Source organism: Gastrolobium bilobum, unplaced genomic scaffold (genome assembly GCF_033153095.1).
Source record: "Gastrolobium bilobum isolate Gb01-03AN ecotype WA unplaced genomic scaffold, APGP_CSIRO_Gbil_v1 utg2361, whole genome shotgun sequence".
In the NCBI taxonomy this organism is placed as follows: Eukaryota; Viridiplantae; Streptophyta; class Magnoliopsida; order Fabales; family Fabaceae; genus Gastrolobium; species Gastrolobium bilobum.
Genome location: NW_026898473.1, coordinates 475,816 through 491,568, shown reverse-complemented (window position 1 = coordinate 491,568; position 15,753 = coordinate 475,816).

Sequence of the window (15,753 nt, the reverse complement as noted above, 5' to 3'; positions counted from 1 at the left end):
TTTAGTTAGGTTCTATAAAAATCAGATTCCATCAAGATAGTTGTTACATCAGTTAAAAAGAAGACATGCATTTTTTAAGGGAAAGTCTTTCAAATCAGAATTCTAGAGTTTTAATCCTCATTCTTACTCACTTGAACGTGTTCTTACTATTCTTGTTTTAGTTTACACTTTAGAAATTACATTTTTTTTAATAAAATAGCCACTACATTCACCTTCAAGAAACCGGAAAAAGAATAAATAAAAGAGATTCAATTTTCCATTCCTTGTGAATGATACTTGAATTCTTCTTTGGATTATATACTTTTTACAATTACCAACAAAATGGCGCTGTTGTCGGGGAACGATGCATGATTTAGTTTCTTTTTGAAGTTCTTTCATTTAGTTTTTTGAATTTGTATTTTTGTTACATTTTAATTCTTGACAAGTTTTAAATTTTTTTTAATTATTGCAATGTACTAATTCTGAACACAGAAAAAGACCATTGTTACAGTAGACGTTCTGCCAAATCTGATTAACAAAGGAAGTTGATTGATTGGTACATTGTGGCAGACGACAACAACTCAATCCATGGGAAAAATGAAAATGGGAATGGAAATGCCATGATCCCAGTAATTGAAGAGCTGCCCATAATGGAGTATGCAATTCCATCTCTCGATGGGCTGATCCTTAACATAGTACAACCAGAGTTAGAAGCAAATTTTGAATTGAAGCCAGGGATGGTGCAACCCCTTCAATCGATTACCCAGTATCATGGATTGCCGCATGAAGATCCACATAAACACATAACAAAGTTCATAAAGATTTCATACACCTTCTCTGTTCATGGTGTTTCCAATGAGGCCATGAGAATGGATAGAGAACTTGCTGTAAGAACCCGCACCGTTAATTAAGGAATTTAATTAATTAATTATGCAAAAATAGGAAATGATTCCATAATTGACCCTAATAATTATTATAAGGCTTATATAATTATAGTAAGTGATTAAGAATGCTGAAAGTCGCTTTTCGGAGGAAAAGTGCAGATACCGGTTCTGCTAGTCAGTATAAATGCGTACCAAAAAAGTACCCCTGAAAATTATAATAAGTACATGATAATTACTAGAATATTATATAGGACTTGTAAAACGAGTTTCAAGTTAAAATAATGAGAACTGGTGTCAGAAACTGGTACTGGCTATGAAAAACGCGTACAGGAAAGGTGCTCCGAAAAATACATTAAAAATATGGTAAATCTTAGAAAATTGTGTAGTTTCAGAATCCTGAGTTTGGGATTAAAATGCTAAGCGCAGCAATTAAAGCTAATATTGTGTTATTATTTTTAGCGAGCTATAAATACTCACTTTGCACAAAACCCTAGGCCATAATTTGGCTGCTACGTGAGTTGTTTTCTGAGCTCTTCTTCAGCCTTGTGTTTTCCTTGTGTCACCTTCACTCCCTACCCTCTTGTGAGCCAAAGGTGCCACATTTCTCATTGTTGATGTCACTTAAACACTTGTGTTTTGTGTGAGGTAGCCTTGGTGGTGAGTTGAGAAGCTTTTCTGAATTTTACTTGCTGTTGGTTGAGAGTGTTTGGAGGTTGTGTTGCTGAGTTGTGAGGGAGAGACCTTGTCATGGCATTTTGTGGTGCCAAGAAGTGATCTTTTGGCTTAAAGGACCAAGCTTGGTGTACCATTTTCGTGTCTTGCTTTAGTCTGAACTTTGGTGCTGTGTAGAGGACCTCCTTACTGTCCCATTTTCGGAGTTGTGAGCCTTTGAGGTATACCATGATCACCTCATTGTCATTTTGAAGTTTAAATCTTGTTTAATCTATTAAAAAGAGGAACTTTAACCATTTTAGTAAAAGAATGTGTTTTGGGTTCATAACATGTTGGTGATTATCTGTTTAGGGAGTCATTGGACTCTCAATCGCATTTGGACCCTTGAATTTGTGATTATGCAGAAGTTGGTTCGAATTTTTGCATTCTGTTGAAGAAGTATTCGAATACTTTTCGTGTAGTCTTCGAATACTTGTTCATCAGGTAGTCGAATACTCATTGCTAGGGCCGGCAAAATGGGTTGAGCCCGCCATGCTGGCCCGCCCCGCCTGTCAAATGGGGCGGGCTGGGTTTAGTTTTTCAACCCACCAGCCCGTCAAACCCGCCCCGCCAAACTCGCCAGTCCATATGGGTCAACCCGCCACGGGGCGGGCTAGCCCACCAAGTCCTTTTTTTTTTTTTTAGGTTACCCAATTGTTATGTAGCTCCGTATCTTAGATTTCTCTGCATGCAAATGGCTTTTTTGAATTGTTGTGGACTGCTCATACAACACTTTGTTACTTGTTTTGTTACTCTATTTTATCCTGATATGATTTTATTTTTTATTATTATTTTTGGATTGAAAGATGCATATTTATATGGAGATTATTAAACACTGATCTTCTTAGTTTCATAAGCACATTAGGATTTTATGTAGATTTTTGTATGCTTTTATGCAGATTTTTTTATGTGATTTTATGCAGAATTTAATTTTTCGTATTTTATTTTTATATTTTTTTTATTTTAGGCGGGCTGGCCCGTAGCCCGCCAGCTCACTCATAAAACGGGCTGGGTTACTCCTTTCAACCCATTTTGTCAAAACGGGCCGGGGCGGGCCAGCCCATTTTGGGCGGGCTAGTGGCGGGCCGGGGCGGGCTGGCCCATATTGCCAGCCCTACTCATTGCAGGAGTATGGGAATACTTTTCTAAGAAGAGAAGTATTCGGATACCTTTGAAGAAATATTTGAATACTGGAAAGTATTCGAATACAGTAAGGTTTGGTATTCGGATACTGAGGTATTCGGATACTGGGGGGAAAAGTATTCGGATACTTGTGAGTATCGAATACTTTAATGGAAGTAATCAAATACTTTCTGGAGACAGGGAGTATTCGAATACTCATCGAGGAGTATTCGAATACCTCCTGCAGAAAATACATAAAATGACTTATAATGAGATGGAAAGCCTTAATCACTTAATGTAACCTTGATAGATGGTTATTGATGATTACTTACTGTATAAACAGATTGTGATTGTACTGTTTGCGGGCTTTGAGCTAGTGTGGACTCTTGGCATGGATAGTTAGCTTGCAAGGTAAGCTTCTGTGTCCTCGGTTTAGCCATGTTGTGGTTCTACCATGTCCCATGGGGGTATGGTATATGCATGTTGTGTTACATGCTTTTGATGTTTTGAAAATGTTGTTGAGTTGTTATATGCTAGTGTCGTTAAGATATGCATGTGGTGTTCCACTTATACGGTAAGCCTGAGTATGTGGTACATACAATATGGTGAGGCTGTGGGTGAGGTACAAGCGATGTTCCTTGTACTATCTGTAGGGGATAGACGTATACTTATTCCTGCATTTCTCTGGCCAGTAGAATAGTATCAACACACATGTCATGAATATCTGTTGCACTGCATAGTTTTGAGAACTTATACTGATGTAAATGCTTTTAGAACTTATATTGCACATGTAAGTGAGCTTGGGGTGGAAGATCCTTGAGGACCCTTTGTCTTACTGAGATTTCTAGTTTAGAGATCTCACCCCACGTTTGGGGCGCTTATTTCAGGTTCATGTAATGTTGAGACCTCAGGCGGCTGGAGGCCGGAGCTGAGTTAGATTTGCTGTTATTTATGCTGACATGTTGGATGCTGGATTTGCATGCTGATTATATGTTTATAGCTTCAGTTTATGTTTTTGTAGTTTTATGTTGAAACTTGTTGTTTATGCTGTTTATTTGGTGAGCATGGGGATTGTCCATGACACCTAGTATTGTTTATGTCTTGAGTCTGTTGGGAGTTGTAATAATGTATTAGGATATTGTCCGGATTACGAGATGTAATGCCGTGATTTAGATACACACTTTATTTATATATTGAGTAATTTCAGTAGATGTCTTATTCCAATTTACATACAGGTGATATTTTATGAAATTGATTAAGTAATCAACTTGGCTAAGTTTAATGACGTCATAATTGAAAAGAAAAAGAATATTTCGCAATTTTAATTAAGCACCGCTTAATACGATGTAATGTTAACATTCCGGGTACACACGGGATGTTACACTTGCCATCTCAATCCATATCTACGTGAAAAGAGTTGGGATAATCTTTTCTTATGAGGTCCTTCCCTCCCACGAAGGTTTGTGATTTAGGTGACAACATCACTGGCTTCAGTCAATATGCTGAAGAGTTACTCCATGAACCCTGGACAAGATACAAAGGGATGTTGAGGAAGTGTCCAACCCATGGACTGCCTAATTAGGCAATTATTCAAATTTTCTATAGAGGTTTGAGTTTGCAAGGGAGATCCAATTTAGATTCAACTACTGGAAGTGCTTTTCTACTCAAGAAGTACACTGATGCTTACAATATTCTTGAGGTAATCAGTGTAAACAGTTGTCAATGGCCGCTTGATAGAGTTGACCAACCAAAAAGGGCTGCTGGCCTTCATGAAGTGACAAAAACCACTTCCATGGCAGCTGAACTTGCTGCCTTAAACAACACAGTGAAGAATCTTACCAAGGTGGTTGTGGAATCTAAGCATCCAGCACTTGCTCCAGTGGCTGCTACAGCAGTTATCTGATCCCTGTGCTATGGAACACATGCATTTGAGGAATGCCTCAACAACCCTACATCAGTTCTTTATGTGGGAGAGTTCAATCGTAGCTACAACAATCACAACCAATTCAACCAACCCAGATGGCAGAATCAAGGTGGCCATTTTGGCCAAAATCAAGGCCAAGGCTAACATTACAATGCTGGAAATAAAGCACCTAGTCAGACCAACCAGGGAGGACAACAACAATTTCAACCAAAGATGCCATTCCCACCCGGTTTCAATCAACCTTCTTCAGCAGACCAGAATAAACAAGGGACTGCAGAAGCTCATCCACCTATTAAGCAGTGGATGAAAGATTATGTTGCAAAGAATGATCAAGTTGTGCTAAAATATGGGCAAATGCTTCAGAATCAGGCAGCTCTACTCCAAATTCATAATGCCATGTTGAAAAGCATTGAGACACAAATAGGTTAACTTGTTATAGCAATTAGTAGCAGACCTTTAGGGGCACTCCCTAGTGATGCTGAATCGCCAATGAGGGATGAAAGAAAAGTATGCAAAGACCTCCAATTGAGGAATTGTAGAGAAGTGGATCAGCTGGAGTATGCTATAAGGTTGTCTACCTTGAGGAAATTAATAAAGAAGAAGAGAAGCAAGTGGAAGACACCCCTTCAGCTCAACCTTCACTTAGTCAAACTTCACCTCAAGAGAAAGACAAGGAAGGGGAAATTACTACTGAACCAGAAAAGCAAGTGCCAAAACCAAAGGCACTAAACACCGATATGCAGAATAATGAAGTTCCTCAACCTGTATCAAGGGAAAGAGAGCTCATTTTTCCTAAAAGACTTCAAAAACAGCAAGAGGAGCCCTACCTCTCAAATGATTTGCCACCCGAGCTGGAAAATTTAGGTTCTTTTATAATTCATTGTGCAGTAGGAGATAAGAATATTGGAGGAGCCTTGTGTGATCTTGGCTCTAATATTAATTTGATGCACACTTCTATTGTTAAACAACTTGGAGTGGCAACCTCTCCTACCACAATAACTCCTGAATTAGTTGATAGTTCACTTGAATACCCTGATGGAAAATAGAGAACATATTAGTGAAAGTTTATAGGTTTATTTTTCCACCACATTTCATAATACTTGATTTTGAATCTGCCAAGGATGTTCTTATTGTATTTGATAAGTCATTCTTAGTTAAAAAGGATGCTATTATTGATGTTAAAACATGTGAATTGAGTATGAGGATCAATGAGAATAATATGGTTTTAAGGTCTTGAATGACATAAATTCTATAGATGAATACATTGAAGGTTGTTCCCCTATATCTATATTCAATCATTTGGTTGCTAACCATGTGCTTTTAAGTAGTGAAAATGATAGCTTAGATAAAGGCAGCTTTGACTCTAATAGAGTCTAAACCAACCAAGTTTTTGGGAGTCAAGCAATTTGACTCATTAGGATTGCATGGGAAGAATTTGAGCTTTAGCTCCTTATATCAACAGGGAAAACTTAGTCTACTCTTGAAAGAAATGATTCAACTGAAAATAATTAATTAGTTGGATACAGGGCAACTTGTTCTAAATTTTAAGATAAGAATCAAATTGTTTTCATGCAAGATTAGATGGTTAAAAAATTTCTAGAGCAGGCATGTGGATAAAGAGAAGACTTGCATTGCTTTATTGGATGCTAGATGAAACAATAATTAGTAGTTTAGTTTATTAGTTAGTCAGTGTGTTTGTGTAGTTAGTACGTAGGATAGTTAGTATGTGAAAGCAGTCATGTTTAGTGTAATTTTTTGAGTAGTTTTAACTTGTTACTGGTGAGTGGTGATTCGGTAGGAAGTACGTAGGAGAACCTTTGTTTTGTTATTAACTAAGTGTTTATGCTTTCTTCTCTTAAAAAAAATAAAAATAAAAAAATTTGGGAACTTGTGCTGATAAAAAAGGGAGGGTTTCTATTAAAAAAAAATCTTCACCCATCTCAAACCACCACTATTTTTAACTGCTGTAACACATTAACACATGGTGAACAATATTTCTTTGACAACACTGAACCCCATTTTCCTCACCTTCTGACAACACCCACACACATCTACTTCCATTTTCTTCTGTTTAACATCCATTCGAACTTCATTGGTACAAGAAGGATATTTTGTGATTTTCATTCTCTGAAAAAACTGTGTGATGGCTATGTAATTTTGGTTTGGTACAAATGTTGTCATGTGTACATTTCATGGCTTCGTATAGCTAGTTGCTTTTATTATCTGATGCTATATTGTATTATTGTTTGGATATTAATGTGTCTTTGTCTAGCTGTCAAAATTGGCCTAAGAGGTGCAATATGATGGCTTATGCACATGGGTTGGCTATTATCACTATTATATTTGTGACAACATGCATGCTGACACTAGTAATTATAATTGTTTGGAAGCAAGGAATAATAAAAGGCATTACATGTTTGCTACTATATGGATCAATTGAACTGCTTTTCATCTCAGTTTCTATCTGCAAAGTTTTTGAAGTGGAGGATTCAGTCTCAGAAGAAACATGCTCCTCAGCTTCACAATCTTAAGCAAAGCATATCCATGGTCTCACAGGTTTCATGATCACTCTTCTTTATACACTGATATACCATTTTGATTACCTGATATACCGAAGTGCCATGTTTTGAATTTTTCATTCAATGGCATATTTTCTAGTCATGTGATCTCTCCCCTATATTTTGTGCTATGAGGACACAACTGGTTTTTAAGTTTGGGGTGGGTACACATGCTGAGTTTGAGAAAAAGATAAAATTTTTGAACTTTAGCAACTCTATTTTTCTAATTTATCTATGCATAGCAGCCATTAATATAAACTCGGGTTTATTTGTCTTCGATGTCTTGTCAGAATATTATACAATTTCATTCTGATTTGTTAATTAAGCATACATCAACAATGTTACCTTCCATAAAAAGGTTGCCACATAGCTTAGCTTAGTCAATACTTACATCACTGGATTTATACCTTAGTAAGGATTTGAACCGAAACACTTGAATTCTATTATTGAGTGGTCACTCTACATTGGAGTTCTTGACCTAAATAATTCCTAGACAACTGGTTAGTACATTTCCATATGAAAAGGGCACTTGTTTGTTTATTGAAAAACCTAGAGCCAAATAGTCTACCTTGTATTTCAATTTAATCATTTGCAACCCTTATTTAAGCCTAAGCCTTTTCTTTCATGATGTACAACCTGTAAAGTAGCAGCCAATTTTCCCTTTACTAACATGTTTTGGAAGCCTTAGTATTTAATTAATTTTCGCTAGGCTAAAAAGACTTAAACATTAAAGGATGGCAGGAAGAAGCCAACTAAAAAAAAAAAAAAAATAGGTGTATAAAAAAAGGAAAGGGAGGAAGAACCCCTAATGATAAAATAAAAAAAGAGAGGGGGTGTAAGAAAAAGGAAGAAGAAAATGAAAGTGAGAAAATGCAAGTGTATAAAAAAGAGAGAAAAGAATAAAAAATGGAGCAGAAAAGAGGGTGATAAAGAAAGAAAATAAGGTTGCATTTGATGAAAGGAAGTAAGCTAGATAAAAAAAATAAAAAGAACAAAAGAAGCAGTCTCTTCCTGTCATTTACCAAAATAAGTCTTATAAGTCTATTGATGATTAATTAGACACTAGAGGCCATCCATAGTTAGCCACGTGACCTGGAAAAACAAACGACCAAACCCAGCCGTATTACAAGCCTAAAATACCCTTCGATGGAAATGGAAAATTAGACATCAAGTGTCTAGGTAAAATTTAGGTTAGGATACAACAATGCAGAGCTGGTGATGAGAAACTAACATTTTAAATAAAGTGAGAGAAAAGTATAGAGTGAAAGAGACCAATGAGGAATTCTTTGATTAAGCATTGGTCTGATATGAGTTATGTGATTAATTATTTGTTATGAACTATAACACTGATTTCTATTTGTTTAATTGATAGGTTAGTTCGAATTGAATCACTGATCTGATATAGATATTAATTGGCAATATGGTTGATTAAAATTAATGGTTGTGATGTATAATGATAAATGGAAAATTAAACTGTCTAAACACTATTTCGATTGACTGATAAACTAAAATGATGGAAAGGAAAATAACTAACAATGTGCTGGACAAGTTTGGGGTATTTTGTTAGTCTTAAATTCTGCTTAAATTAGTAGTAATTCTCCTATACTTTATGGGCTGAATAGACTAAAATGCAAGTAAAAGGCCCAAAAAGGTGTGTAAAATAGGTCCACTATGGAATTTGTGCTGATAATGGCAATTTTGTAAATATGTTGATATCATTTTGCCATTTAATTACAAGATAGCAGTTTAGTAGAAGAAAAGAGCTGAGGTGGAATACTCTGAACCATGGATTGTTTTTAGAGCAATCAAATGGACAACATCTACTTAAAGCTTTAGTTTAAATCAGAGTCTTGGTTTTTGTAAAAGAATTGAGAAAAATTTTGTTGAAGTCTGTTTTTGATTTTTTGAGCGCTTTTAGTTTTCTTTGCAATTTTGAGTTTGAGCTTTGAAAGTTTCTTAGAGATACATGCACAAGGAAGGACTTCATTCTTGAAGGGATTCAAGAGGAGGGATTTTCGCATGCAAGCTTTTGGATTTGCTATACTTTGGTTAAATCTTTCGTAGTTTTACAATTTTATTTGTGAAGATCAAATTGGTTTGTACCTTCAACTCTTACTGTTTCTAATCTTTATGAATGAAGAACATGTTTACTTTAATGTCAAAATTCATTTTTACTTTAATCTTCAACATGCATTGCTAATTTCTTTTTCTCGAATTCTGATGAAGATGACAAGTACCTATTAATCAATTCAAACTGTTGTGCACGTTCTTGATGTTTGATTAGTAAAAATTTGTTGGTTTGAGTTCCGTGGGAATGGGCTTAACAATTCTTGCATGAACTTGTATTGGAAAATTTGAGTTTCTGAATTTCATTAATTCAAGATTCCAAGTTTAGGAATAATCTTCGAAAGAATTTGATTATAAGTCATAACTGAATGATTCAAGATTAAGGGCTTAGTATGAATCAATTTCAGAACTAAATTTGGAAAAGTTTAGTTAGGTTTTATAAAAATCAAATTTCATCAAGATAGTTGCTACAGTAGTTAAAATGCAGACATGCATTTTTTAAGGGAAAGTCATTGAAATCTGAATTCTAGAGTTTTAATCTTCGTTCTTATTCATTTGAATGTGTTCTTACTATTCTTGTTTTAGTTTACACTTTAGAAATTACATTTTTTTATTAAAATAGCCATTACATTCACCTTCAAGAAAACTGAAAAAGAATAAATAAAAGAGATTGAATTTTCCATTCCCTGTGAACGATACATGAATTCTTCTCTGGATTCTATACTTTTTACAAACTAACAGTTACAAGAAGTATCATCGGTTGTGTCAGAAGCAACGACTCCACCACCTAGCATTCGAAGTCTTGGCGGCATATTCTAACCAGTCAAATTGGATAGGAATTAGAATTGAGGATTATTTGGTGACTTATAACCTAAGACAACTCAAAATAAAAATTATAAAGAGATTTGACAATCCTAAAGGTATTTTATAGGACCTTGAGTGTGAGAATGCTCAGGTACATAATCACAGTTACTACTAAAGGACACTTAATTGCTCAATTATTCCCAAGGACAAAACTAAAACTATATTACTTGGTAAACCTAATCTCTGATACCAACTTTGTCACGATCCATCGAATCATGACCGACGCACAACCTATCATCCAATAGCTTGACAAGCCTAACAACACAGCGATATATTTAACAAGAGTAGGGTTATATTGACAAACCTTTTTTTACAAACTTACAAATTACACTATGTCTGACCAGTAAGACTTTACTCAAGAGTGTCTGACCGGTAAGACATAATATACTTTGTAAGAGTTTATAAATAAAAAATTTGTAAATATAACCTTCCTTATTTAACAATAATGTATATATTAAGTTTATTAAGTTTACAACACATCCTACTTTTAGAAATAATTGAGCATGTCGAGTGTAAGAACTTGCACCGTTAATTAAGGAAGTTAATTAATTAATTATGTGAGAATTAGGAAATAATTCTATAATTGACCCTAATAATTATTATGAGACTTAAATAATTATAGAAAGTGATTAATAATGTTGAAAGTTGCTTTTCTGACGAAAAGTGCAGATACCGATTTTGTTACTCGGTATAAATGTGTACCGGTACTATCCCGGAAAATTATAATAAGTGCATGTATATTCCTAGAATAATATATAGGGGACTTGTAAAACAAGTTTGAAGTCAAAATAATGAGAATTGATGTCGGAACTAATACTGTCAGTGTTAAAACGCGTACCGAAAAAGTGTTGCGAAAAATTAATATAAAAATAATAAAAATCCTAGAAAAATGGCTAGGTTCAGAATATGAAGTTTGAGATTAAAATAATAAGCCTAGCTATTATTGCTAATACAGTGTGATTTATCTTAAACCGCCTATATAAACTAAGTGGCACTAAAACCTAGGTCATTTCTGATTATTCTTGTGTGGGTTTTGGAGGCTCAGCTGCTGCCTCCTTTCTTCTTCACCATCTCTTAGCTTTCTTCCTCCTTTAACCCTCCAAGTGATCATCTTTATGCATGATTCCTTCACACTTAACCTTGTAAACACTTAGTAGTTGGTTGTGGGAAGGGTGAGGAGCCTTGTTGTTGAGTGTGGCTTCTGGTTTGTGGGATTTTGTGGGCTGAGTTGGTGAGTTTTCCTTGAAAAAGCCATTGTCATGGCATTTGGTGCTTCAAAGTGTGATCTTTCAAGAGAAAGAACCCACCTTGTGTTGTATTTTCGTGGTTCCTTAAAGTCAGCATCTTTGAGCCTTGTTGGAGAGCTCCAAGAGCCTTCTTTGTTGCTGAGTTTGGACCCCTTTGGTATACCTTGAACTTCCCTTTTAAATTTTCATGAAAATAGCTTGTTTATGTTATGAAATGAGATAACTTTAATTATTCAAGCTTAGGGTTGTTAATCTAAGGCTAATAAGTGTTAATGAATATCTGTTTTGGGTCAAAACCGAACCTTGGGTCATTGGGTGACATTTTTGCTTCGGACTATGCAGAAAAATTCTGCAGAAAACTGTTTTTCCCGCGTGGTAATCGATTACTTTTGGTTGGTAATCAATTACCATGTGCAGTAATCGATTACCCTGCTGGTGGTAATCGATTACCATGTGTAGTAATCGATTACCATGTCCTTGGTAATCGATTACCATGTCCTTGGTAATTGATTACCACCTGTGAAAATGACCATAAACCAATTTTGTGCGTGGGACAGTCCCCAGTTGGGCTTGATGGCCTAGGAAGTTTGTGTTACTGTTGGAAAACAGTGATACCTTTAATTGTGGGACTTAATGCTTGATAATTATGAATTAGAAAAGATGTAATCGAATAAGGAAATGTTGTCATAATGAAATGAACCTTTAAAGTATGGTTATTAATGATATTTCTGATATAAACAGATTGTGATTGTGTTGTTTGTGGGCCTTGAGCTTGTGCGGACTCTTGGCTTGGATAGTTAGCTTGCAAGGTAAGCTTTCGTGTCCTCGGTTTAGCCATGTTGTGGTTCCACCATACCCCATGGGGGAATGGTTTATATGCATACTGTGTTACATGCTTTGGATATTTTGAAATGATTTTGAGCTGATATGTGCAATGACTTATAATATGTATGTGTTGTTTCCACTTAGTCGGTAAGCCTGAGTATGTAGTGTCATACAAGATGGTGAGCCTGTGGGTGAGTGCAAGTAGCGTTTTGCATATTGTGTGGGTAATAGACGTATTCGTGCATTTCTCTGATCAGTAGAATAGAATTGACACACATGACATTATTATCTGTTGCATTGCACTATTTGGAAATTATATTGTTAAACTGCTTTTGAAGTTATATTGCACATGTAAGTGAGCTTGGGGTGGAAGATCCTTGAGGACCCCTTGTCTTACTCAGATTTCTTGATTAGAGATCTCACCCCACGTTTGGGGGCGCTTATTTCATGTTCAGGTAATTTGGGGGCTGATGCCTCTGGCGGCAGGAGGCCGGAGATTAGTTGATGATTATTGCTGTTTATATGCTGACATGTTTGGATGCTGGATATATATGCTGATGTTATGCTTTTAGCTTTCTTTTATTATGATGTTGTTGTTGAGACTATGTTGGGCTTGTTGCCTTATTTGTGTGAACATGGGGTTTGTCCATGTCACTTGATGTTAGTACTTTTAGTTGGAGTTGTATAAACTATTAGTTTGTCCGGTCTACGTGTTGTAGTTCCGTGACTAGAGACATATTTATGTTGATTAATTAATGAGGTATTCCAGTTAGCTGTCTTTTGCAATTTACATACAGGCAATGTTTTGAAAATGAATTAAGTATTCTACTTGGCTAAGTATAATGACGTCACAATTGAAAAGAAAAAGATATTCCGCAATTTTAATTAAGCGCAACTTAATACGATGATATGATAATATTACCGGACATATACGGGGTGTTACACCGAGTTTTAATAAGAATTCATTTGCATTTCAATTAAGGGAAAAATATGTGTCATTTTAAAAGATGTAAAGTTATGTCATTTTAAGTGAAAGAAAGAGATAGATTATGGAGGAGAGAGAATGGACAAACAAAATAAAGGTGAGGGTCTCACTTCTTTGTAAGAGTGAAATGACACAAGTTGTGTCATTTAAAAGGACAAACATTTTTCCCTTAAATTAATGGAAATTAAATTTTAATATATTTTAAATTGAATTTATTATAGGATACTTTTTATCATTTTTTTATTTTATTGTATAATATCAAATATAATGTATTCTTAGAAAAATAACCAATGGGAGATTTAAAAAGAATGAATATTGTAAAATAATATTAAAAAATTCTAAAACGGGCTTGTTTTACACACCTTTATATGCAGCATGTTCAAGACACAGCCACAAGTTACTTGGGGTGGTCTCGGCTCGGGTTAAATTTTAATAAATTATACTTATCATGTATAATTATATAATTAATTATAATTTGGTCCGAGCTACAATTTGTAATTTAGCCTTATATATGAAAAAATTAAAATATTTTTGGTGAGAGATTTGGATAAGTTGTATTAAATTATGTGTTTCATTTCCACTTATATAAAAAAATTAAAATATATTTAATAAAATTATAATTTTTTTGATGTTGTCTGCTTAGGTATTTTGTATTTAATATAATTTGAATGTATTATGATATGAATTAATTAAAATTAAAAAAAAAATACATATATAAATTTTTGCCCCGACTGCGGAACTGCAAGACACCATTCCAATTGGCGTCATAAAAAAATAAATTTGTCGTTAAACGTTAGACATAGACTAGCACATTTTCCAGCATAGTCACGAGGCAGCGAAGTTAATGCTTAGCACTTCTCTATAATGATAATGATGATAATAATTTTTTAATACTTTAGCACGCTTAGTAATTCCTAATTAACCGCAATTGAGATGACCAAGGATGAAAGAAACGAGACTAATACTATGCATAGGGATGTAAATGGGGTGCGCTGTGCTGGGCTTTGGTCATCCTGGCCCAAGCCTACGTCAAAAAAAATTCAGTCTATCTGGCCTACTGGCTTATTAAAGACTTTATTTGTAGGCCAAGCTCGGCCCATTTTAAAAAATAAGAAAGTCTGACATGGCCTACAGGCCTTGTAGGCCTCCCACTATATATACTAAGCAAAAAAAATAATTGTATAGAGTAAAGAAAGCTCCATTCATGCATGCACTAATACTTCTCATAAGAAAAAAATGACAAACAAGAAAGAGTCAACATACTACCTCAGCTCTAGAATGTATATCATAGAGGAATAGAGTCAAAGAAATGGGAAAAATAAGAAAAATACAATTACTAGATGCTGAAATAAAGTCTACAAGAGAATGTCATTCATCTAAAAATCTTTAAACCACCATCAAGACAAGGGAAAGAAGAGTATTATTGAAAGATTTTCATTAGCAACATCATAATCCAGCAAGGTACCCATTGCTCTATGGTATTAAGCTGCAACAACATGTAAAATTTGGAGACATTAGACAAGTTTTTCTTTCATAGAATAAAATAGCACAAAAAGTATGAGATATTAGTTTTGGTACTTTGTGCCTTTGCCATATAAAATAAATATTATCTTATTATGTTATCAAAAAAAAAAATTTATTTTATTATTTTATTTTAATAAATTAAATAGGTCGGGCTTGACAAAATTGGCCTATGGCCTATTTATTAAAAAAACTTTTTTATAAGCCTAAGCCTGCTCTATTTTTCTGAAAGGTCGGGCCTGGGCTGGGCTCAATGTAGGCCGGGCTGGGCCAGCCTGGCCCATTTACACCCCTAACTATGCATATAATAAGGGAATCAAATGACAATAAAACGAGTCTTGCCGTCACAATTAGGGGTGATAAACGAGGCAGGGGTCTTTCAGGGACCTTTGGCTCGGATCGTGAAGGCTTGAGCTTATATGCCTAATATTGGTTGTTGGAATCAGGCTTGGACTTGTATAAAAGTTCGTTTAGTAAAAAGGTCTCATGCTCCAATTCAAAAGCTCGGCCTTGGAGCCTCTCAGGCTCGCCGCCTAGTATATTAATTTTTATTTTTATTTATATTTTGTATACTATTTGTAATAGTCCTCTCTCTCTTCTCAATCCATTTCACCCCTATTTTATTAGTTAAATAGACTTTTTGAATGATTTTTTTCTATACTATACTGTTTGGATATACATTGAATTTATGAATATTTATGGAATTACTAGTATTGTCGATCGTATATTCTGTTTGGATAAATTTTTGTTGTCTTATTTTTTTCTAACAGGCTAAATCAAGCTTTTATTTTTGTAAATGAGGCAGGCCACAAGCCGATAAGTATATTCGTAACAGGTAATAGGCTTGGTAAGACCGACACATTTAAACATAGGCTTAACCTTTTAAGACCAAAGCTCGGCTCGGCTCGGCTCGTTAACTACTGAAAATTTTGATTTGATATTAAATTTTTTTTTTTTTTGTAAACAATTTGATATTAATTTAACTAATCACCTGGTTAACAAACTTATCTTTTTCATACCATCCCTTTCGTTTTATTATATTATTAATTCGATCATTACCTTATCC